This window comes from Poecilia reticulata, linkage group LG21, assembly GCF_000633615.1.
Source record: "Poecilia reticulata strain Guanapo linkage group LG21, Guppy_female_1.0+MT, whole genome shotgun sequence".
Lineage (NCBI taxonomy): Eukaryota > Metazoa > Chordata > Actinopteri > Cyprinodontiformes > Poeciliidae > Poecilia > Poecilia reticulata.
The window spans coordinates 19,190,315-19,214,901 of record NC_024351.1 but is presented as its reverse complement, the minus strand read 5'-3'; the positions used below and the strand labels follow the sequence as shown (position 1 = coordinate 19,214,901).

Sequence of the window (24,587 nt, the reverse complement as noted above, 5' to 3'; positions counted from 1 at the left end):
TTTTCAAAACAAGTTATTGTACTAGGATGAGGTGGTTTTTTGTAATAGTATATTTTACAAAACTTAAATGGGAACACTTTTTTCACGTCTTACCAGTCATGTGATCAACAACTGGACGTTACTGCTGGCGGAAAACGACAGGAGGTGGTTGGCGGATGATTTTTAATGACTTACTGCAAAAACAAACTTATTCACATGGGATTTTTAGGAGCATTTTTTATTTAACAGAATCGCCTCAAGTGCGTAAATGTATTTATTTTTCTACATTAGCGCAATATCAACTAAGTTTTGTGCACATTTGTAATGAAACTTTGTTCACATACAGTGGACCCAAAATTCGGTTTTGCTGTGAAGTCTTTGAATAACAATCTTAAAACTGTTGCCTGTGCAGACTTTTTCTTTCTGCTCAACTTTCCATTGACACACTGCACTGATACAATTTAATTAATTAGCTTCTTTCCAGTGATGTTTTTTAGGTTTATCCAGAAGGTATCATTGATAGCAGCAGCAAAGATTGTGTGGCCTATTACATGACAATTGCATAACATGTCTACATTGTTTAATATTTAATATTCTAATTTAATTTTTTAGGGGTTTTATTAGCTGTTATCTATGATAAGCAAAATGTACTGAATCCCTCTGCGTGTGATGAAACTATAAAATATTACTTATTTCAAATTATTTCAAATATTGTTGAAATAAATTAACTTTTAGTTATTTTACTTTATCATCTACTTTACTTCTTCACACTCGGCACAGTTGAAACAAGGCGTTGAACATCAGTGATAAATAAGATTTAAAAAAAAGCATAAGAATAAAGTGGCAAAACTAAGCACACAATAATGAATTACAAACTTAATTTAGGACACAATAAAACAGAGCAGTTAAACAGATCAAATCAATGCCAATAAAAGTAAAATTAAGTCTCAGCTGGGTTGAAGGCCAAGGAGTAAAAAATCTGTTTTTTTTTTTTTTTCAATTACTGATTAACAGTAATTTGTTTTAATCATAACAGATAAAAAGGTTGACTCTACAAAATGAGGTTACAGAGGAAAAAGGTAGATTTATTTCTAAAATAAAATCATAGCAGCTTCAACTTTTTCATGTGAAAATAAACTTTTTACACAACAAGGCATCATTAATACAAGATAGTATTAAAAGTTGACAAAAAACTTGTTAAAAGTTTCCCAAAATTGGCCAACTTAGCTTCTCTTAAAGATGGAACAAACTGATCATTGGATTTCTGTGCATTTACAGTAAGTATGAAGTTACAAAGCTGTTGTTGTGGAGTGACAGAGGCGTATTTGAGATGAAAGGAAACTTCCACAGGAGCAGGTGGAGGGCAGGAAATGACAAAAGAAACAGAAGTGAACAAAATGAGTTTGAATCTCTCAGTCTTAGGTCATTTATATATGAAGGGAATAAAAAGCCAACAATTGAACTTTGTGGAGCACCATCTAGGACTTTGCTAAGGTGGTTGTGGTTAACGTGCTGAGACGTAAATTTCAGTATCATCAACATAGAACTGAAAAGTTGAGTTAAATATAGAGAAAACAGGGAGCCAAGAACTTGGTCCTGTGGAACCCCATCGTTGTAAATTCCCTAGGTTGTACCTGAAAGATAATTTGCAAACCAAGCAACTGTTTCTAAAAAAAACAACAACCTCAAAACAAAAATCTTCAAGAGTTTCTGAAACGCGTGCAGCAGGATGCGGTTGGACCTGGAAGCCGTTCCCTCCCAAGGATATCTCAGCGCTCACAGACCTCCCTGCCTGTCCTTCAGCTCCAATATATCACTTGGAGTCAATCATATTTCACAGTGTTTATCATTCTTCTCTTTATGTGCTTTCCACCTCCACAGATAATTGTTTTCCTTCACCCTCCGCACTCTGCCTCCCGATTATTTATCGCCCCTCTCCTCCTCCGTCGTCCACAATCAATGGACCCAGTGAGCCCGCACAGATCAACAGCTTCCCCAGCCCCTGATTTGTGCTGCAGGGGTGCAGGAATGAGGGAGGAGAGAGTGGTGTGTGTGTGTGTGTGTGTGTGTGTGTGTGTGTGTGTGTGTGTGCGTGCGTGTGTCTGCGCGTGTGAGGAGAGTGGGCAAACTTGCTGGCTACACCTGGCCCAGCGATGGATTATCTACACCCTCCAGTTCCCACATTTCTGATTTATCCCCACTCTACACCCTCCTCTCCTCTCCGCTTTTTTTTTTTTTTCGGGTCGACCCATGGAGGACAGAAGGAGGGAGGAGTGGCTGTATTTCAGCGGCGGCGTGCTGGGCAGCCGGCATTTATTAGAATGAATCAGCGGGGCGATAAAATAAGCCCCGTCACCGAGCTGGGTTATGAAATCAGAGTGCTGATTGAGTTTTCCAGCGCTGGCCAGGGGAGTGGGGCTCTAAATATCATTGAGTTTGACAGACTAATGAAACGCGCCCCCGTGCTTGTTCCACTGTAGTCAACAGGCCCGATAGAAAGCTGGGCCTCGTGCCGCGTGAAGAAAAAAAAGACGATTTTTCAAAGAATATTCCTAACGCGCGCCGAAATTACACATGATGGGGCTGGGCTATGCAGTGGGTTTGTAAATGTGCTTATGCACGTCGGCGTCCATGATACGCCGCGTTACGTACTGCGCTCCATCCGCAAAACGAAGCAAGAGGGGAGGGGAGGAAGTAAATTGCTGTAAAATACGAGCCCCTCCGTAAACACGGCATTATTTATTGAAGCCACATTAGGGGCGTAAAAAGTCTCGCTTATTGCCGAAAACGAGCTACTGCTTGTTATTGTGATGGCAGCAGATGTGGGAGGCAGGCGCACGCGGGGGGAGATGAAACGCCCGAGCCACTTCAAAGTCTGCTCCAGCGATTCTAGCCCCGAGACCATCTCGGCGCAAGACGGAAGAAGAAGAAAAAAGACGGAGAGAGAGAGAGAATGACACGGAGCGAAGAACACTGACGCTCTGTTGTCCGTTCACGCTGCGTGTCTCTGCAGCTGAAGCTGATGGCGTCTCAGCTCAGGAAACATTTTCACACCGTTGGCTGCGCTGCGTTTCATTAGCCCAGTGTCTCCGTATTCTAAAAAAATAAAATGCTAAAGCTCGTCTTGAAAACAGAGACGGGGTCTGCAGCACCAGGTGATCAGGGATTTCTGCTTGCAGGAAGGATCAATGTTGTGAATTCAGAGCGTACAAGTTTCAGAAAAAATATCCACAGCCATGTAACTTTCCCTCAGTTTGTCAGTGTACAACACAAACACAATTTATTGGGATTTTCATAAATCAATGAATACTTCTCTACTTTATTTTTTAAAGGCTTTATTGGCTCTAGTGCCCTTTATTTGATAGTGAATTGACAGGAAAGAGGGTAATGAGAGAGGGGGGAAGACATGCGGCAAAGGTCGCCAGGCCAGGAATCAAACCTGTGACGGCTGCGTCGAGGACTAAGGCCTCCATATGTGGGTTGTGCTTAACCCCTGTGCCACCACAGCACTTCAACTTCTCAAAATTGGGAATTGGGGCAGGTGCTAAAACGGGAAACAAAGGCCACCTTGTGCTGCACATTAGATTGATAAAAACCAGCTCGTTCTCCGCTTTGCTTAATCCAGAGGGTCTGGAGCTTTGGCTACTGGGAAAACAACTGGAGATCTGGACTGTTGGACTTTTAAACTTTACTCAACGGCTAACATTTTTCCCCAATATATATAATGCGCCACTTTGATGCTGTCAAACTTACAGGAAATTGCCCGCGCTGTAAACAACCGTCTTCCGCTGCAAAGAGGAAAGTCTCAAGCTGAACAAGGCGGCTGTTGATGTTAATTCAGGAAGTGGAAGTGTGGCAGACATCGACTGAATTCATTTGTTCACTTCCTCCGCTGCCACTGCTAAAATTACAGGCAGACTACAATTATAAATCAGCTCAGAAAAATCATCTTTCACAGCTTCTCTTTCCGTTTGCTGATAGAAAGGTAGAAATTCGCCCTGAGGGAATCCAAATGAATGGGAGAAATAACAGACTGCATCTGTGAAGAGAGATTAGAATCAAGCAGAATTACGTAGGATGGAAATGGGCCTCCTGCCTGAGTAGTGTGAGATTTTTTTTTACTTGATCATGTGAGTGTATAGCCATTTCAAATCAATGGTCTTGTACTATACTGGAACCCACAGGATACACTGTAAAAATAAATCATTTGATTGACTGAAAGGTAAGATACATTTTATTTATATAGCACATTTTCAGCAGCAGTTCAGCTCAAAGTGTGCTTTGATACAGCTCTACATACCACTTACAAAGCTGGTAGAGACATTTTAACATATTTAATATTTTTGCCCCATTGAAATTAGTGAAAAACCTTAAAGATGTGGCCAAAATTTGTAAAACCCTTGCGGTCGTTTGACAGCTAACAACTTCTGCACACTTCAACGTAGAAACTCCATTCAACTTAAGACACTTGAACCATCATCGTGTAATTCAGGTTTTTGAAATGTCACATTTTTTCTTTCACGATTTAAGTATTCAACAAATTTTTGGTGATTTTCAACTGCATAATGGAGTCCAGTGATGGATTCTGCAGAAGCCAGTTGTACAAAACACCGACTCAGAGGAACCGAATAGAAATGGATGCCACACATTATAGACTCCTACTGGGGGGGAAACACAGAAAAAAAATAAAAAAATTTTATCACATAAAATCCCAATAAGACACACACAGATTTGCGTTTGTAATATGACAAAATGAGGAAAAGTTCAAGCGGTATAAACACTTTTGCGAGGTGCTGTCATGTGATCGGTTGTATGACTAGAGAAGGGCTTAGTCACATTAGCGTCAGAAGAGATCGAGCTTGCACTGCGTTTAAGAAGATGTCTGGCAGGCAGATCAGTGTAACTGCTTAGCTTCGAGGCAGGCCTTGTCACACATTTTATAATCTTCGCTCTCATGACTTGTTGCTAGAAGCCAAAGCTGCTTCCTGCAGCTGAACACATTGCCGCATGGTGGAGGTTGCACATAAATGGCAGACAGAGACACAGTCTGTCTTCCGCTAACTCAAAGCAAAAGACCCTCTCATCTGGATGACTGAGTCCACTCAGAGAAATTGAAGAGAGCTTTTGAAGTGTGATGTTTGACATTTGGAGATCCACTGCATGCACGCTCCATAATTTTTTTTTTAACCAACACGAGATGCATCTTGCGTGTCCGGATTGAAGCGGTCCGTGTGAAAAAGGCTTCCGGTGCCGATTCTCCGTCTGTGAGCGAATGCAGGTCACGCTGACCCAAGATGCTTAATGCTGCTGCAAATGCACAAAAAAAAAGGCATCTNGGGGGGGGGAGTAAAAATGAATAATAAGGAAAAAAACTAAACAAAAACGCAGGTCCCGAATGTTGATGCGGTTGGCCAACGGGACCACAAAAACTGATTTCACAGCTGGGGAAATCCAATTCTCCGTCTAAATCTCCTTAGCACGGCGTGGTGTGCGTTTTGGCAGCAATATGTTTGCTTTTTTTTTTTAAATACAATTATTCTCTGCAAATTTCACAATCATCGTTTTCAAGAGTGGTTGTCAGGATTTCCTTTCGCACGCAAAATTTGCTCTACTTCAAGCAAATTATACATGATGACTTTAACACAGGACAACAAAAAAAGAAAAAAAAGAACAACAGTACTTGCAAAATGTCTGATTATCTTGTTTAACCAGCTTTCGGTTGCCTCAAATTCCACAAACGGCAAAGACGAATCAATAGGCGGACTTCATTAAAACAGCATTTACCCCTGACCACTTCAGCACAACAACCAACAGGACGCCGCCGGCGATCGATGGAGACGGACAGCCTCCTTAAAAAGCCACAGCTTTCACTTCACAACTGATGGGCCTGACTCAGTCAGAAAGGGTCATCTGCCTTGGTGCAGGAGAGCTTTTGACTCTGCTGAAGCTGTTTAGTCATGAGTTCCTCACCGACTGCTGGGAATCATCCTGAGCTACAAACGGTCTGCCTCTGCTAGCTAACCAGCTGAAAGCTACGCCGCTACTCTGGTCTGGATGTTACAAAATGCTTCGTGCAGCAGAAATCTAACAGGAAATATGGTGATGGCAGCATCACACAATTTTTATTTTTTTTTTGGTTAAAACTAAAATTATTTTCAGAGTTTTCACCAATTTTTGCCACCAATGCCATAAAACTACATTGACGTTCACTGAAGGTTTCCATATTTATCAAATTCAATACCACCACATCTCTTATTTTATGTGCTAGCACAGTTATCGATCTGCTCACCTGGTTTTAGTTAGCATACAGAAGAACTTTGTTCTGACTACATCAATGCATTAGATTTGTCTCGTATGAAAGTGTCTCTCGTTTGAAACGTACCATTTTCTCTCTTTTAGCCGCTTAGAAACAAACAAACAAAAAAGTAGACATACTTTAAGCACACACCGCGCCTGGAAACATTTCGGTCTCGACACTGATGGAGGCCCACCGCTGTAGCTGCTAATGTGCTAGTTTTGCCACAGGGCCTTCAGTCATCGCTACTCCAAAATCACATCAAGAGGGAATCGTTTCCCGGAAATGGACGGGCAGAACACTCTAAGCAAGCAGAGAAGCTGCAAAAAAAAAAAAACACGGATTTACGCTTTCATTTCGGCACATTAGGAGAGAAAAAAAAAATCTCCCCGTATTAGTATCAGCTTGAGCAGCGCTGCCACACTCTGCTCCGTCAAGCAGGAAAACGGAGCAGGTGTCTGATGAATTCCTTCCAAAAGCAAATAAAACCCCAGAGAAGTCGCACTTTTCACAGGTTTAAAGAGTTCCCGCAGATCACACACACAGCTTGGTTTTGAAAAAAGACTGAAAGGAAAAAAAAAAAAAAAGGAGACCTGTGAATCTAATTATTTTCATTCCTTTGCCTTCCACACCGAGGCGGTGTGTCTAAAACTAGGTCTGCGGAAACAAAAAGTGCATCGGCACCATCTTTTCGCGGAGGCGCTGCCTAATAATAAATCGGTACTAGAGAAGAAATCCGGGGCTGCCATGTGCGGGGACTGCAGCACCTGCTCAGAAAGCCACCGAGGAGTGAACCGCTGCATTCAAACCACATATCAGACTGTTTGGTTTCTGCCCGCGGGCCAAAGACAGAATGGAGACGTATCAGCGCGTATCTGGCAACAAAAAGACTCACGAGAAAAGTAGCGCGGTGTGAGCTAATGACCGCGGCTATTCCTAAGCTATGGTAGCACTTGACAGCCGAGTCGCCCGGGTCGCTCCAATTAGACAAGAAACGTTTCAAGTTGGAACAATCCTCATCAAACGCCCGGACAGCGACAAGAGCAGCTGCTTCATCTGCGGATGAATATTCCGCTGAGCGTGACAGTGATTTGATCGGCCACATCAAAGCTAACGTCGGCGCAACGGCCGAGAGGGAAAGAGAGAGACAGAATGCACTCGACCGTCGTCTATATTCCTCTCCCCTCCTCTGGGTCAGTGGGAGCAGCGTAGAGGCTGAAACTCGGCCGCCGCGCTGCCCTCCCTCCGCCCCCAGGGTTACAAACACGACATGAAATGTGAGTGCGAACGGAGCCGCGTCTCCGAGAGACGCTGGGAATCCGGGACGCACATGACCCAGCGAGCCACACCGAGTCAGAGATGTACGGCGGTCTTATCATAACAAATGACCTTCATGTGTTTTTATGCCCCACGGGGTTCAGGAGGCTGGAGGGGGAAACGTTCAGAAACGAAGCCTATGGAGGACAACCGTAATAGATCCACATTACAGCCTCGCTATCAAACACGGTTTGGTTTATTTACAACGCCGGGGTGCTGGGGGCCCGGAGCGGATTCTGTTCTCACTGATGGGAACAAATCCAATTTCCCCAACACGCCGGTTAGCAGCTCAAGACGTCCAACGAGGTGACGCCAAGGGGAAGGAAGTGAAAGAGGAAAGCAGTTTAATGTTCGTAAGTCAAAACAACAGTTAGAATCAAAGCAATAAAATGAATGTCAAAATATGCAGACATTTTATTTGGGTTGATTTTAATCAATAATTTTCACAGAAAAATAAGCAAATTTAATAGCTAAAAGTAGGGTTGCCACCCAGGGCCGTGCAGAGACCACTAAAGGGGCATTCTAGGGCAGAATATTAACAAAGCCACACAGCTTTCAGAGTTTAATAAACAATGATAAATAACAAAATTGTGAGATATACAATTAAAGCTAACGAAAAATCTATATATAAAGCATATAACTATGCGTATGTAAGATATTTTATTAGTAATTTCTTTCTGCAGGTCTATTTTGTTATAGGAAAGTATTGCAATATACTTAAAGTCTGGATTGAGTTTTTTCCCTTCATTAATGACACTTTTATTACATTCATTATATCTATCATGGTAATTCAGGGTGAGTTATTTTTAATTCTAAATAAATATCCTTGTTGGACTTTTATTTAAGTGTTATTTTCCTTCAAGATACATTTACCTAACGCTAGAATAAATGAAATGTACATTATGCAGCAAAGGAAATTAGAAGGTCGGACATATATCCATTATGGAGATGATCGGTTTTGGACGGGCGATGTGCCCTTATTGCATAAGCGATACTGAAGAATGGCTGATGTCATTAACAATGCAGGGAAGAAGCTTTTAGTTATCTTGCTTTGCTAGCAGAGTCGTTAATATGGGGTATGATAAAAATACTGAGTCGATAGATAAGAACAGTTTTTCCTCACCTGGCTGTCTCCTTCCGCTCAGTAGTTCTTCAGAGAAAGGCAGACGCAGAGGCCCGTCAGTGTCTGTTGTATTTCACTACCTCTCTGCTTAAACTGCGACTCTGTGCTGAATCAGAAATATTTCAACGTTTTCCGTCATCTGACAAGTAGCAAGTCTACTCCACTTTATTCACCAAAAATGTATTTTTTTTTTAATTCACAAAAAACTGTTCTGTAAACTGGAACATTCGCTACGTTGATCTCCAGTTAGCCGCTTTATCTCACTGCGCGAGAGGCAACTGCGTCATGCGTCACGGGCAAAAGGTCAAAAGTAACAAGGTGACTGGGGGGGCTTATTATGTTGTACAAAAAAAAATTAAAAATTTAGTACATGTTGTTATGTGTCAGAAGAGGGCTTAGAAAATAATACCAAAAAAATAAAAATAAAAAATTTTTTAAAAAAATTTACCAAAAGGGCACTTGGGGGCAAGGAGCAAAAAGGGCAGGTGCTCAAGCACCCCCAGCCCCCCTCTCTGCATGTGCCTGTTGCCACCCGTTTCATAAAATACAGAATTGTCCCTTATTTGGCTTATAAATGTTGCTCCCGTATTGAGCCGATACGAGACACGATTTGTTCCATATTTCTATAAATGTCCGATAGACGTACCTATCACACACACAACAACACTAAATGTAACAATAATGACCAAAATAAAACACAGGAAATATTAAGGCCAGCTAAATTGTTGTGGCAGAAGATAAAGGACCCCTGAACTTTCCCTTGGAAGTTGGCCCGAAGCGTTCCAACGCTGTTGTCACAGTTGCCTAGAGACGGACACTATGCAGCCGAGGACTTTTAAAATGTCCTCGACCTGATACTCCACCGTCCTTAGAAGTAAGAACTCTGGCAGAAATACAGACGTGAGTGGAGAGACGCACATTCCAGGCTGAACAATGTCTGATTCCAGGCTAAATGGGCAATTATTTAAAAAATGTGTCCATCGTGGTCCCTGTGCTCCTGTATGATGTGATTGATATCAGACAGAATGGATCAGGAGAGGAACTGCAGTCCCATTTCTGCCTCATCACTCCTACCTGTTCTATACTTTTTACAGAAAATCACCATCTGTTACACTGACACTAGTCCTGGTGCGTGTAACACATGCTACAATCTTTAATATGTTTTCTGGAGATGTTGGCATCAGGGCTGCCGGTCCAAGCCTCCATATGGACTAAGCAAAATGTTATTTTGGGGCCCTCTATATCTGCTGTAAACGTGGACTGCTGCAAATCAACAGACGATTAGATAATTTGCACAGCTGCTATAAACTCATTGCATCTCTGAATAATGTTGTTTTTGTTATATGCTATATTCATATCACCTAGTGGTGAAAACAGCAACAAAAAGCTAGCATGCTCTGGACATAACCCTTGTGTATGCAAGGACTGAGGCAAAAGTAGAGGACTATGGAAAATGATACAAATTTTACAAGGGTTAAGATGGAATATATGCACACATATTCATGACATACTTTGATTAAATTAATAAATGTAATTCCAGTAATGAAAACTCAACTTTATACCAGGTGAGTCTCTCTCACCTGAGAATGTGAACCTGTACTGGGCTGATTCTGTGCCTTCAAATAATTTTAACAGCTCCTGGAGAAGTTTCATAACTTATAAGTCTGAAACAGGAACAGATCTGACAAAAACTGTGCTACATTTGATGCATCAAAGAGTGATGTAATCACTGCTGATGTCATTGTTATTGAAACTGAACATTCTAATGGAGCATTCACACCAAACAAGTTTTGAGCGTCAGGCTCAAAACGTGCTGAATGTAAACCGTCTGGTTTACATTCAAAGTTTATGTGGAGCATCCACTTTTTGAGCTAGACGCTCGAAACGTGCTCAACGGCCCTCAACAAGCCTCCTGTTTGTATTTCCTTTTAACTTATGCAAAGCACTTTGAATTGCCTTGTTACTGAAAATGTGCTATATAAATAAAATGACCTTACCCTTACCTTACCTCCACATGTAAACCAGATACGCCTGACACTCAAAACATGTTTGGTGTGAACGCATCATTATATGTCCAGTGTCATTAGGTCCATTATATTAGGTCCATCTTTCCTCGGACCTCCCTGGTTGATTGGAGGTCTGTCTTTTCTTGGTGTCCTCTGTAGGGAGCCTTCTGTTTGCAACCTGGATGTGGGTCGGTTCAAAGGCTGAGCCAGGCTATGCATGGAGACCCCTCGTTGATTCAAGGTCTGTCTTTGCTTGGTCTCCTCTGTTTGTAGAGGGACCTCTGGTTGGGTGGAGACTCTGTGATGGTTATTTTCCAGAGCAAGTTTCAACTCCACCTTCAGGTCTGCAACTTGACCCTGCAGAGATTTCACCGTTTCCTCCTGCTCTTTGAATTTGGAAGCTTGCTCAGAGTGACTTTTGAGCTTCTCCTCATATTTCAGTCTCATTCTGTATTCTTCAACCATAACTTCTATCAGACCTTTATTGCAGGAGGCGTATTTTTCAGCCTCCCTCTTGAAGTAGTCCAGACTCTTGTCGACTGTAACTTTGGAAGAGCAAGAAACCTTTGATACACCTGTAATCTCTGGTACGTTTCTTCCATGGTCATGCTTGACTTGCAGGTGACGTTCTTTTTCCAACATTTTTTGCAGTTTTTGAATCTCCTCCTGTGATTTGACTTCAGCCTGATTTGCAATCCTTCGGTTTCTTTTCTCATGGAGTTCAAAAATCTTACTCTGCAATTCTGTTTTAAGATCGTCTACCTGCTTTATGAGATCTTTGACATGTTGGCTCGTCTCTTCCACGTCTTCCACTAAGGTGGTGATCTTGAAGCCAGCAGAGGGAGTTGTTTCCTGCTCGACTTCCAATGATGTTGGACTCTCCAAGTTGCCGGAAGGACCTGATTGCCCCTGGACCTCTGCTGATTCATATTCCGGCTCAATGGGGCTGTCGATGTCATCTTCCAAAGGGAAAACGACAGCGTCGTAGTCGACTTGGATGTTTCTACCCAAGAAAGCTCAGCTGGAAAAGCTTCATGTTCACAACCAATCTGTTGTTGCTTCGATATTCTGGTAAATTCTTACTTCTCTGAAAGTCGTGTAATATCTGGAATCGATATCCCGCTCTTTTCTATTAATTTCAAACTTGCTCTGAAGAGTGATCTGTCGCGATAGAACTGTGGAACAGATCTGAGAAAACGATGTCTGTGAGCTACATTCAAGAGAGAGATTCCCTTGTGATATCATAGCGTGATGACATCATTGTTGATGTCATTGATACCATTGGAACTGAACATTCTATTGTAGCGTGACGTAAAAACATTTTGCTAGACAATGTCAAACATTGAGAAGTTTTAACTTTTGTTATCAAACATTATGAAGCTAAAAGAAAAAACCCTCAGAAATACACAGGGTAGGGTTGCCACCGGTCCGTAAAATACAGAATCGTCCCTTATTTAGTTGATACATGCTGCGTCCCATTTTGAGCCGATAGGTGACACGAATTGTTCCGTATTTCTATAAATGTCCAATAGATACGCCTATCACACACATATCAACACTAAGTGCAACAATAATGATCAAAATAAAACAGGAAATATTAAGGACAGCTAAATTGTTGTGGCGGGAGATAAAGGTTTCATTCTTTTTTAAGTGCTCCCCACAAAAAAACACTGACTACACTGGCCCTCATGGTACATTTGATCTAGAACCAGCCTCCAAACCTAACTTATTTGTATAAATATTTTGGTAATACTATTTTTAATACCAGAATGTTCACTTAACTTTTATACTTTGGGTTGTCTGAGGACACATTTTGAATATTAAATCAGGTGTTATGATCAATTACCGAATACTTGTGTAGATTTTTGCTAAATACATGATACACCTACTTCATTAAAGCTTAAGTAAATGTACTCAAGTATAAATGTGTTGAAGGTTTGCTACTCTGATCGGAGTACAATTTTGGTGGGCGTCCCTTATTTTGATTTCTGAAAGGTGGCAACCCTAAAAAGTCACCAATAAACCAACTGTTTTATATATTTATTTATTTTATTATTTTTTTTAACGTTCCATGCAATTTTGGGGATACATGTCACTAAATTTGTAAAATTCCTAATTATGAAGATTATTTTCTGCCAGCAGTATTTAGGCTTCTTTAGCAGCTGAGTATCAATAATTAGTGTGGCAGCTTGTCATATGACTCTCAAATTAAAATCAGTAACAAAAACAAGTTTATGTTTCTAGAAGTCGTGATTAGCTCACAGACTGACCAGTTCAAAAATCACAAAAAGGGATTTGGTTAGCATGATTCTGATTGGACAGACATCACAGCTCTGTTCTTGGGTTGAAGTATATTTAACTTCAGAGCACAGTGTATATTTTTTATTCCTCACTTCAGTCATTGAGAAAGTCGCTAAACTGTCAAATTTTCTGGTAATCTCTAAACTAGCATTAGCACTATGGCTAATCTATCTTGATATCTAATTACATTTCAGTTCTTAATCCAACGCAGCATCTTTCTCAAGTCTTAATTTTTACTTTGTAAATTTTTACAACTTTAAAACTGTCTAAAGTTCAAATAATTTGAAAACTAAAATGTAACCTCCCCTAAAAGTCCATTTTTACAGGGCACATTTCACCCATTCTTGAGAAAAACCAAGCCTTTTGCTCGAGCTGAACATAAAAAAATAAAAATAAATAAAGTGACAGAGATGTGAGGTCTCTTATCCTTTACTTCTCGCTATCTCTCCCGTTCGTATCGCCTCTCTTCGCTGGCCCCAACACCAAAATAGGACAATCATCTCAGCGGCGAAAGCTTAGCCCTTCTATTGACGGCTTTGCTATGCGCATGTTATCATGTCCGATCTGAGCTTTGACAAGCCGACAAGGGAGAGGCTTGTATTACAAGGGGAATCAATGGCACCAGGCCATATCCCTATCAATGGGCTGCCACTACTCTTTTTGCTCTTGTTCTCGCTCTGTGACAGATAAGATGCTTTATCTGGAAATGGGGGGGAAAAAATGGAACAACAGCACAGAGGCATGGTAAAAATAACCCGTAGCAGTGATTATAATCAAATGTGTTATCATGAGGTGTAATTTTTTATTAGTAGCAACCCTACCCGAAGAGGCGGGCGAACAAAAAAACCTGCGTGCAAAGGCTGGGAGCCCTGCGGACCCTCGATTTAGTGAATAAATTACGACAAAATGAGCTCCCGCACCAACTTGTTGTGCCAAAACCATATGCTAAATGACTCCCAGGATCAAGTATTGATATTTGCAATGAGCAACCATGGTGGGCTTTTCCTTAGCAGGCCCCCTGTAGTCAGCACATTTCTTTTTTTTCTACTCAGGTTTATGGAGTGGGTCAGTGGAGGGGGAACAGCTGGGGGAAAAAAAAAAGAAAAGAAAATGAAAACGCATTTAATTTGTCCAGCCATCAGCAGATTGGGTTATGTACAGAGCATTTCTCTGTTTCTCAAGGACCCGCCTTTGTACACGGAGCAGCGAGGGCCGGTGCTTCACAGCGACGTCTAATTGCCCTCAGGCCACAGGCAGCCACTTCCAAGCAGGGTCATTCATCTTCCGACGGAAAAGGAAATGGTCTTTGGCCTTGATCCTTAATCACCCCCATGCCACTACGTACAAGGTCATCAAGGAAGGCCCGGTGCACGCCGTGCAATGCGTCGAGTACATACACAAACACACGCGGCGCGGTCACATGAACAGGCGTCCGAACATGAGAGGGAGCGTCTTCTCCTCCGTGTGCGGCCGTCCTCAGGTGAAATTGGGAGCTGGCGATTACAGGTCCCCCCGTTATGGATTGTGTTACCGTTTTGTATTTCTGTCTTCAAAGAGGACGAGAGGGACTCGTGCGGATTGGATGTTAAGGTTTGCTAAGCGCTGTGACCGGGGCAGAAGATGAGAGCAAAACGTGGGCGAGGGAGGAAAAGGGGCCGCATCCTGTGCCTGAGAAAATTGAAAATTTCTCTCAACTTAGATAAGTGGCAGGGTTAGCAGGTAGCAACAAAGTATACTTGTTCTTGACCACACCAGTTTTGAAAAGGCATTCATGTCTGGACGCTTTGTCAGATACTGTCAAGTCTCCAGGTCAAGCTAGTTTGTGCGACGGGCAAACTAGAAAAAGGGCACAATTATGAATTGTGCCCGTTTTTTTTTTTCTTGTACATTTTAGGAATCCGTTTTCCTTTCTGATTGATCTGCTTTTTTAAACGTCTTCTCTATTCAATAATGGATTTTCTAAAAGCGGAGGAGAGCATCCGTCCCATGAGCGTGGAATCTCGTTATGTCCCAGAACCCATGCTGACACTTGGCGGGGCAGCAGACGAGCGTCAAAGCAGAGCCATTATCACAATCTCTTGACAATTAATTCCAGTCGCTCGTTCTGGGCTCCGTTCACTTTTAATGTGATCACCAGGGAGCGCTGTGCAGAGGCGTCGTTTACAGCAACGCACCTGCAAACATTCTGGATGGAAAAAAACCCCAAAGATAAACTGTAGCACGTCTCCACATTTACACACTGTGATTTATTGGATTTGTTTGTTCCAGCCGGGTTCGTGCTGCATCACAGATCTCTTTTGAACATCTGTGTTTTCGTTGTGAATTGGTGGGAGCTGTTCTCCTGAGATGCGCATTATGAAACAAGAGGCTGTGCGTATTTTAGAGAGCTGGAGCCGGCTGATCGGCGGGATCCGGCTCGGATTTATGGAAAAAAGTTCAAATTCCACACGACTTCGGCTCACAGCGATGATTTGTACTTTTAATTTCCGCTGACGAAGCGCGGCCGGAGTCTCTGCAGATGCATCGGTGATGGCGGAGGGGACCAGCTACCGACTAAATAAGCCATAGATTTACTTGTCATTTACTGCAAGTAAATGACAAGTAAGCCTCCTCATAAAAGGAGGAAAAGCCTCATAAAAGAGGAGGCTTTTCCTCCTCTTTTATGTTTAGCACTATGTATTGTCTTCACTGTTGTCCGCCGCAAACATTTTCTGCAGAAGTAAAAACATTTTTGTTTTCTTCCAGGAATTTGTTCGTTTTGAATTTTCTCGGCAAACAACTAAATTATCGACACATCTTTAAATGTTCCTTTCATTCTGTGCTCCAGTTACCCTCTGGTGAGCTTTGCATCAGCAATAAGCTCACAAGTTCAGAAAGTGAATCACTAATGAGTTTTGAAATTCATGTTAAAGGAACAGTTCAGAAATTTTAAAGACTAGCCTCAGTTTTTGCTCAACTTAGTAATTTAACTTTAACAGTCCAGTATGTTAGTGGGACACGAGGCTACAGTGGCAGATATTAAATGTCTAAAATCATTAAAAAGACTGTGGAGTGAAAATATAATTTTGATAACCAAATTTTGCAATTTTGTTGTAAATGATGATTTAACTGAATAAAATTTACATCAAAGCAGTTCCCACATTTTGTAAAAGTGATGTCTATTTTATTCATTTAGATTTTAAAATGAACACGTCACATGTCAAATATTTTGAATGAAAACAAGTAGATTGATGAAAAAAAAAACATTCTGTCCTTTCTCTCAAATGTCCATTTACTAAAAACATCTAAGCATCAAAATGCATCTTGAAAAACAAAATAAGCACAGAAAATATCCCCACCGAGGAACAACAAAGATTATTTCCATTCTGTTCTATTCTGTTTATTAAAAATGTGTCTATTTGTTAAGTAGATAAAGTGGAATCCTGATCCTTGCCATTTCCCGTCAAACAGACTTGGGCTGGCAATTGTGACACAATGTTAGCAACTACACCACTGCAAGATATTTCATAGATTCACTTTTTTCCCTTTTTTCTTCCATTTCCGTGTCGCTAATTGTAAATCAGTAATGTGTAGCAGCAGATTCAGTTTGGAGGTCTGCTGACATCCTATTGGAAATATGTTTAAAACCAGACGAGGCTTTTCCTCCTCGTGAAACACACATCCCTCTCATCGTTCAATCCTTTTCAATAAACTTTTGTATTTGTGACAATCAAACGCTACTATGACTTCTAGCTGTAATGCAAAAATCAATGCGGGCGCTGCTGATGCCAACGGCAGCACGTGTCGCATATTAATATTAAGAAGGAGTCCCGATTGGCTGCGGTTCCTAACGAGCGCTGGCCAAATTAAGCATTCAATTTAGTCTCTTTTTAAAATGAAAGTTGAAGCATAATCACTGACCGGCAGAGAGACGACTTAAAATGTGGCGAGCGATGGGAGGGCTCCCTGTCATGCTTGAACACACAAACACACATCTTTCAATTATTCTTCACTGTTCACTATTACAAGCAACAAGTTGGTATGGAGCACAAGGCTTCGTACATCTAAGCACCAAAGTTTTTGAATTGTTCTTTTTTTTTTTAGCTCAGTTCTTTTAAACCAGATGGAAAGTTTTGGTTTTTATACTTGGCCAAACATCCGGAGCTTTTTGGTTTAATTCAGGACCAGAAAAAAATGTCTACAAACAACTTAGCAACATAAAACATAGAAAAACAACAAGAAAAATGTGTCTGCAATTTTTTTTTTTCAAAAATTAAAAAAATAGCAAAAAATAATAATTTGAGATAAAACATTTTTGTTGAGAAGCCAAAATACAAAAATAAAATACATTTTCAAGAGGGAGTCTGAAACCAAAGAATCACTCTTATCACGCTGGTACTGATTCGGATCAGTACCGATCCGAATCGATACCATATCGATAATATCGATATGGTATCGATATTATCCATATTTTAGATAAATCTGCCGACTTTCTACCATTTTTTTATGAAGGACAAAAAATTCAGCTCTGTTCTTATCTGACCAGGGAATCTTTTTCTACAAACGCCCAAAGCAAACTTTAAGAAGGAAGTACTAACGTCTTCTTTTCCTTTTGTCAGATTACAAACTAGACATATGATTCTTCTCTTTTACAACTATGCTGTACCTTTTATTTGATATACGAGATACAATCCCCACAGCAATAAGCCAAAGGTTTTGGTTTTAATATGAGAAAATGAGAAACTGTCCAAAGGGTCTGAATACTTTGCAGGCCACAGCAGAACGGCCCGGTTTAACTGAACAGGTCTTTGCTCTGGACAAACAAGAAATCTGTAGCTCTCTCAGTCTTACATAAACAAACTTACAAAGTGTCAAGTGGAAGGAAAAAAAAACTGCTGGCAGCAGCACTTAAACTTTTGTAATAGTTTTGTTCCCAGAATCGTTGCGCTGGAAAAAAAAAAAAAGTTAATTAAACACCATGAGTGTACGGGATCTCGCAGCAACCTCACAACTCTTTAAAATGGCTTGGCACAGAATGTAATACCAACTGTTCCACTTTGATAATCTGTGGAAAGTCTGGTGGGGAAGGCGGGCTGGTGGGGGGGAGATGACATCTGTAGTGTGAGAAGAAGAGACAAAATGGGACCTGTGAAGCTTTGAATAGCATCAGATATGTTTTTACTCCTCGTTTGTTTCAGTTATGATTAATTAGGAGAAATCTGAAACATTCTGATTGCAAATATGCTCAGTGGATCTTCTAAGTATTGGCATGCCAACGTTCTTCCTCTGTAAAATGTATTTTGAGTTAGGCCCCTTAGTTCTAGTTAAAGCAACTGTAATCTAGTAAACTCGGTTTGATTGGGGATCAGAATTGCAACATTTCTTACATTAACTGTTAGTTCATTTACACAACACACTTTGTCAAACGATCCAAACTCTTTTGGAAAACCTGTGTTGGCGCTGCACCAAGAGCCCCTGAACAACATGAAAACCTCTGAAGACACTGAGCTCAACTTCCAAACATCCCAAGGAGTCCAAACTCCCTTCTTTGCAAAATGTAAGCAAAAATGGGAGCGGAGTCAGATGTTGGCAGTTGGAGGATTTCTCTTATGTCTTTGGCAAAGACCCATCAGCTTCTTTAGCAAAAGACACAAGACAAAACAACGGTTTGCATGTTTGTTTTGGTCGTATTTACCCAGAATGTCGCACACTAAAGTCCTCTTACAGCTTACAAAGCAATTTCCAGTTCACTTGGTGTTCACATATGCATTTAAACAAGGCAAACGAACTATAGAGTTTGATTAACGCGGAACAAACAGGTCTGGTGTGAATTGACCCTTAATGCTTCAACATCAGATATTTTGGACAACTTAATGTTCTATATTTTGTGGAAACAGTTGGATGACAGCCCCTTACGAGACTCATACGAATGTAAAAGGAGATGAAGAAATACTTTTGACAATATGATGTGTCTTTTGCTTTTTGTGAATTTTTTATGCATACTTCATAGACTAGATTTATTTTGCTTTGGTTTGTGTTGACATGGTGTGACTTTCAAGACATCCACCACATTAGAAATTTATTTATCAAAGAAATAATAATAATAAAAAAAAATCCAAACAGTTCAGTCATGATGATGTTTCTTTTTTTTTAAACCAGAAGTGTCAGGTTCTTCTGGATTTGGGTTTGCAGTTGGACAGAGATGCCGTTTGGTAACCAGTCAGACCATCTCTGGAGGTGAACCTCCGCACCGCATCGTGCACCGCGGCGTCGATGTGGTCACCTCAGAACCCAGCCACACATTGTGTGTTTGCAAGTGATGCAAGTCTGTGGAAGTGCCCCCTGCTGCGCCGGCGCCGGCTGACATGACAGGTTTACACACTTACGCACAAACACACACCATCTTCTTTCCTCGAGGATCTAGATAAGCTGTGTTGTGAGGCGAGGACGTAATGGTGGGTGGGTAAGTCGGGTGTGTGTGTTAGGGTACATCCATTACACAAACCCCCGTTGTCTAAAAACCCTGGAGCTATCTGACACACCCAGAGACAAACTGCCCCGAATACACACACACACACACGCACACACACACACACACGCACGCACACACACAAACACATGATGTACTGACATGAAATTGCAAACATCTACAAACACTCTCACACAGAGAATTCTAATGGAAACAGCTCTATGTACATATTCTGTTGCACGCCGAGTGGCATGAAAAATTCATAAAGGGAATTACAAACGTGGTGGTGAATACAAACCGACAAGAGCGAAGGCAAGAGTATCGAGAAACTCCTGGAATGAACATGTCACGTTGATGCTGGTGGAGGTGGTGGTGGGGGGTTTGACAATGAAAAGGTGGAATATTGTGACAGGAGCATGAAGAGATGTGACTGACTGTTATTTGATATGCGCTTGCACAAATGTGCCTCGTTTATGATAACTCAGCTGTACGTGTTGGAGAGATTAGGAGATCCTCAAGGATACTCTCAGTGTGTGTGTGTGTGTGTGCGCGCGTGCGTGGGTGTGTGTGTGTCTGTGTGCACGGGTTGTGTAGCCCATTTAATGAGCCACACTCACACCAGAAGGTTCACCATCACTCTGCTGTCTCTTAATTGGACACACTGAGCAACCGGCCCACCAACAGCATTTATCTTCAACAACTCCCTGGAAGCAGAGGTGTCTGGCAGGGGCAACAAAAAAAAAAAGATAGAATGGTTGAAGATAGGTTCTCTAGGAATACCTGCTCTCCAGTTTGACCTTTCTGCAATTAGTTGCATGGTTGTGAGGGAAGCTGAGCACAACAGTGCAGAAAAGGTGACCAAAAGTAGGAGGCGATATCTCCCCGTGTAATTAGGAACGCATCAAATATTCCCATACATGTGGAGGCGCAGCATGATGCAACCCTCACTAAGGTGAAGACTAAATAAGTGATCATCATGTGTCCTAATGGGAGAGGCTACATTCAAGCTTAATGAAAGCTAAAGGATGTAATGCTTAAAGGGGCAGCGTGTTGTTAACTGTGTTGCCTTCAGTTGTTATAAAAATGCTGCATAACTTTGAAATTTGACCTTTTATAGACTATTCAGTCAGTCTCCACAGTGACTTTACAAAAGTTTTCCTACCCTTTTCACTTTTCCACAGTTTTGTAACCGTTCAGCCACAAACCTCAGTGAGTTTTATCTGGATATTATGTAACAGATCAGCACAAAGCAGCGGACAAGTGAAAATAAGAAAAGAAATGACCCGTAATTTTCCATTTTCTTCTTCTAAAGCAGTTCTGAAATTTGTGACAGGCATATATATTTATCCCAGCTGAGTCATTACTATGTAGAACCACTTTTTACTGCTAATCCAGCGCCTCTTAAAATGTGCCTTCTTTCCCATTTTTCTTTGCAAAATACCTCAGTCAAATTGTTTGGGCAGCATCTGTGAAAATCAATCTCTATGACTTGAAACTGGTTCTCGCTTGGACTAAAATTTCAACTTTGATTCTATAACAAGAACCTGGTTTGCCCTAAACCACTGTAGCTTTGGGTGTACACTAAATGTCAAGGTTTTTTCACCATCCAGCAGGTTTGCTTCCAGGTTTTTCCTGCACTTAGATCCATCAGAAATGACCCGGTTCTCCATCCCAGATGTAGAGCAGCATGATGCTAACACCGCCATGTTGCTCTGTGGGGATCTGTGTGTTCACGGGTCAAAATACCAATTCATAAAATTTTTCTCTTGAAAACCAGGTGTAATTTTCAATATCATGTATATATTTGTGTTGGTTTAAAATCCAGATCAAAGTTTGGTTTATTACGATTTTTGCTCCTGCTTCTTCCAAATAAAATGTGTCAAGAGAAGCATAAGTTATTAAATTCCAAATGGATATACATTTTTTTGCAGCTTAATTGATTAATACTATTTATACACAACGGAAGAATGAAAGAAGTAATAAGAATCTATACATTTTCCTAAATGGAATTTTCAATATTCATTGAAAAGAAAGAAAAAGATGACAAAAATATAGAGAAATCAAAATGATAAAAAAAAAGAGAGTGACAAAGGGATGACAAAATCATTCTGTTGTGGAGATCCTATGCATTTCACCGAAACATTTATTATTAGTCTAATTTTTATTAAAAAGCATTGTACAGATCTACATTATTGTCAGCCAAAGTACCTAAAGAACCATAGATAGCCTTGGAGCTTTAGGCTGTAGACCTCTGTCCTACCATGACAAATTATACAACATAAAAATAAGCAACATATATATATATATTTGCTTTTCAGGCTTTCTTCAGTGATAAAAACTCCATAAACATACTGAAATAGCAATAGACTAATCTTTACCGATTCAACACAAAACTTATCATTGAAAATGTATCCAAGCCTGAGCAAAAAAGCAAGATAAAATCCCAATTATACAACAAACAATTTGCTTCTCATTGCCCATCTCCTGAGCATAAGGGGACCAGCTGAAGATGATGGACGTGAGCAATTTCTTTAACATGGCAAACATAAAAATCACTTTGCGGCGTCTCTCCCTCGCCACTTCCCCCCACGGTACTCTAGATTGCAGCCCTCCCGTTCTAATTGTTCCCAAACATCTCACGTGAGCGCAGCGAGTTAATTGCGGACAGGAGACACTGATCTCCCATGATGCCTCTCCCAGAATAAATGAGTATTCCCAGTTTGACTATGCACGTCAAATCGGCCAGGGTTAAAATGAAGGAAAAGTGCTTCGGTGCATTTGGTCTAAAATCAGTTTAACTGGAGAGCTTTTAGAGCCACTTAAAAAGGAATACCTGCTGTAGTTTATCACTTTGGGTTTTTTATTAATTTTTTTTTAAGTGTGTTTTGTGCTTTTGCAATGGAAACTTTTAAGCCTTCAAGGTTACAAGTGATGAGCACCTGTTGAAGAGAAATTTAACCGGAGTGAAAAGGGAGAATTTATTCCTACTCTCATTGCATCCTTTTTTTAAACAAAAAGTCCTGCATGAAAAGAAAAATTCATTCACGTCATCATGTGAAAATGTGTCAGGTGAGGGCAGTTTCACATTAGCGTATGTTGGTTGTTATCTGCAGCATATTTAGCTTTTGTAAACGCTAGTCAAGTAGCCTTTTTGACATCTAAATGATAAGCTTTAAAACACACCTTTTTGTCTCAAAGTAGTGTCAGACTTGTTGAAATAAGATTAGTGGTTTTTAAAGCTACATTGCTAATGTGAAGAAATCGTCTCTTGAGATAGTTCCCCTTAGAGTCACAACACTTTTTAATTTGTTTTACATACCATTTATATAAATGTCCTCCAAAAGCCCTTTAAGACAACTAGAACTGTCTCATTTTGTAAAGCTAATAGAGCTAATCCTTTTCTGTCTTTCTTTTCTTCTTTCGTTAGTTTGCTAACTTGTTTGCTAGCTAGTTAGCTGGTGGGATTAATCCTTAAGTAAACATAATTTCCTTGTCTTGCTAGTTCAGTGAAATGCTACGAAACAAGGTGATACTATAGATTCCATCCATCCATTTTCTTACACCCTTGTCCCTCAGTGGGGTCAGGAGGGTTGCTAGTGCCCATCTCCGGCTAGTGTACCGGGCGAGAGGCGGGGTTCACCCTGGACAGGTCGCCAGTCTGTCGCAGGGCAACACAGAGACACACAGGACACACAACCATGCACACACACACTCACACCTAGGGGCAATTTGGAGAGGCCAATTAACCTAACAGTCATGTTTTTGGACTGTGGGAGGAAACTGGAGTACCCGGAGAAAACCCACGCATGCACAGGGAGAACATGCAAACTCCATGCAGAAAGACCCGGGCCGGGAATCGAACCCAGAACCTTCTTGTAGCAAGGCAACAGCTCTACCAACTGCTCCACTGTGCAGCCCATAGTATGGATTCATCTACAGTAAAGTTTTAAGTATCCGTAAATGTCAAAAAGTAGCAGTGTGGGCAGGCGTAATCAGAACTAAACAATATACGGTTCAAAAAGAATGCCTGTAGGGAGCTCAAACTGCATTTGTCACCCTTATTTACAGAACATGATCAAAGAAAATGTTCTCAATTCTAAATGGATAAAGCACAGAAAGATGAATCTTCAGAAGACACTGAGATTTTGACAACAAAGCAGCCGGCAAACATGAAGGAGGGAAAAGTAGCTCGCTGACATATTCAGTGTCAGGTCTCAGATTATTTAGTCAAGTAGAAACAAAGAGGACATAGTAAAAAGCATTTAAAATCGCTCCTGTAGCTGCATAGCTGATAAACAGAATGCAGGCATATCTAAATTGACTGAAAGGGAGATTTCTTTTGTTTATTTGTAGGCAAAATTAAGGAGAAAATCAGCATTTTTTCCCCTCAAAATGCATGTCTTCAAAAAGAACCTGCTGGGAATCGAATGCCTTCTTCAAGTGAGTCAGATAATTGGTTTAATTTACTTACAGTCTAATGTACCTCATGCTATAATGATTCAGTTACTTGATATCTGGGTGTAGATTACATATGTATAAACTCTAACTTTCAAAAAACAAAAAGTTTAAAAGTTGAATGAAATCAAAAATTCAATGATTTTCCAAAAATGAAGTGTGTTTTGCAAAACATTGCCCTGACCGTCTGAAGATGAAAGTTTAAAGCTTAACACACCATCTAAATAAAATAACCTGACCAATTAAAAACCACAAAAAAACAAATGCCAATTCTCTGCACAAAGTCAATAAAAAGTTGTTGAAAATGTCAAGCTGGTGCTTTTTTTCCCCCTGGTAATAACCCAGGTGTCCCACAAAACAACCAAAAACGACAGCAGTAGTAAGAGAGAATAAAAAGAAAATGAAAGGTGTTTGTCATGTCGGTGCATGTCCCTCCCCACAGAGCCATCATTAATTAAGCGTGAGATTGGTCTCTCCACTTCACACCCCTGCCTCTCGTCCTGTTGAAGCAGAGATGTCAGGGGACGAGCCGCTTCTCGTCTCGGAACGGCAAAACAGGTAGACTCGGTTCAGTGGACCTAAAATAGACATCTGTGAACACACCCCGGTCGCATACACGCACGCACACACACACACGCCGCACACACACACACACACACACAC

The 24,587-nt window shown here is 41.0% G+C and overlaps 1 protein-coding gene across 9 annotated transcripts in view; it reads right to left on the bottom strand.

The window, feature by feature from the left end:
• The window catches only part of nrxn3b (neurexin 3b), a 395,380-nt gene that overhangs the window by 17,418 nt on the left and 353,375 nt on the right, over window positions 1-24,587 (bottom strand). The gene's annotated exons all lie outside the window — the stretch shown is intronic.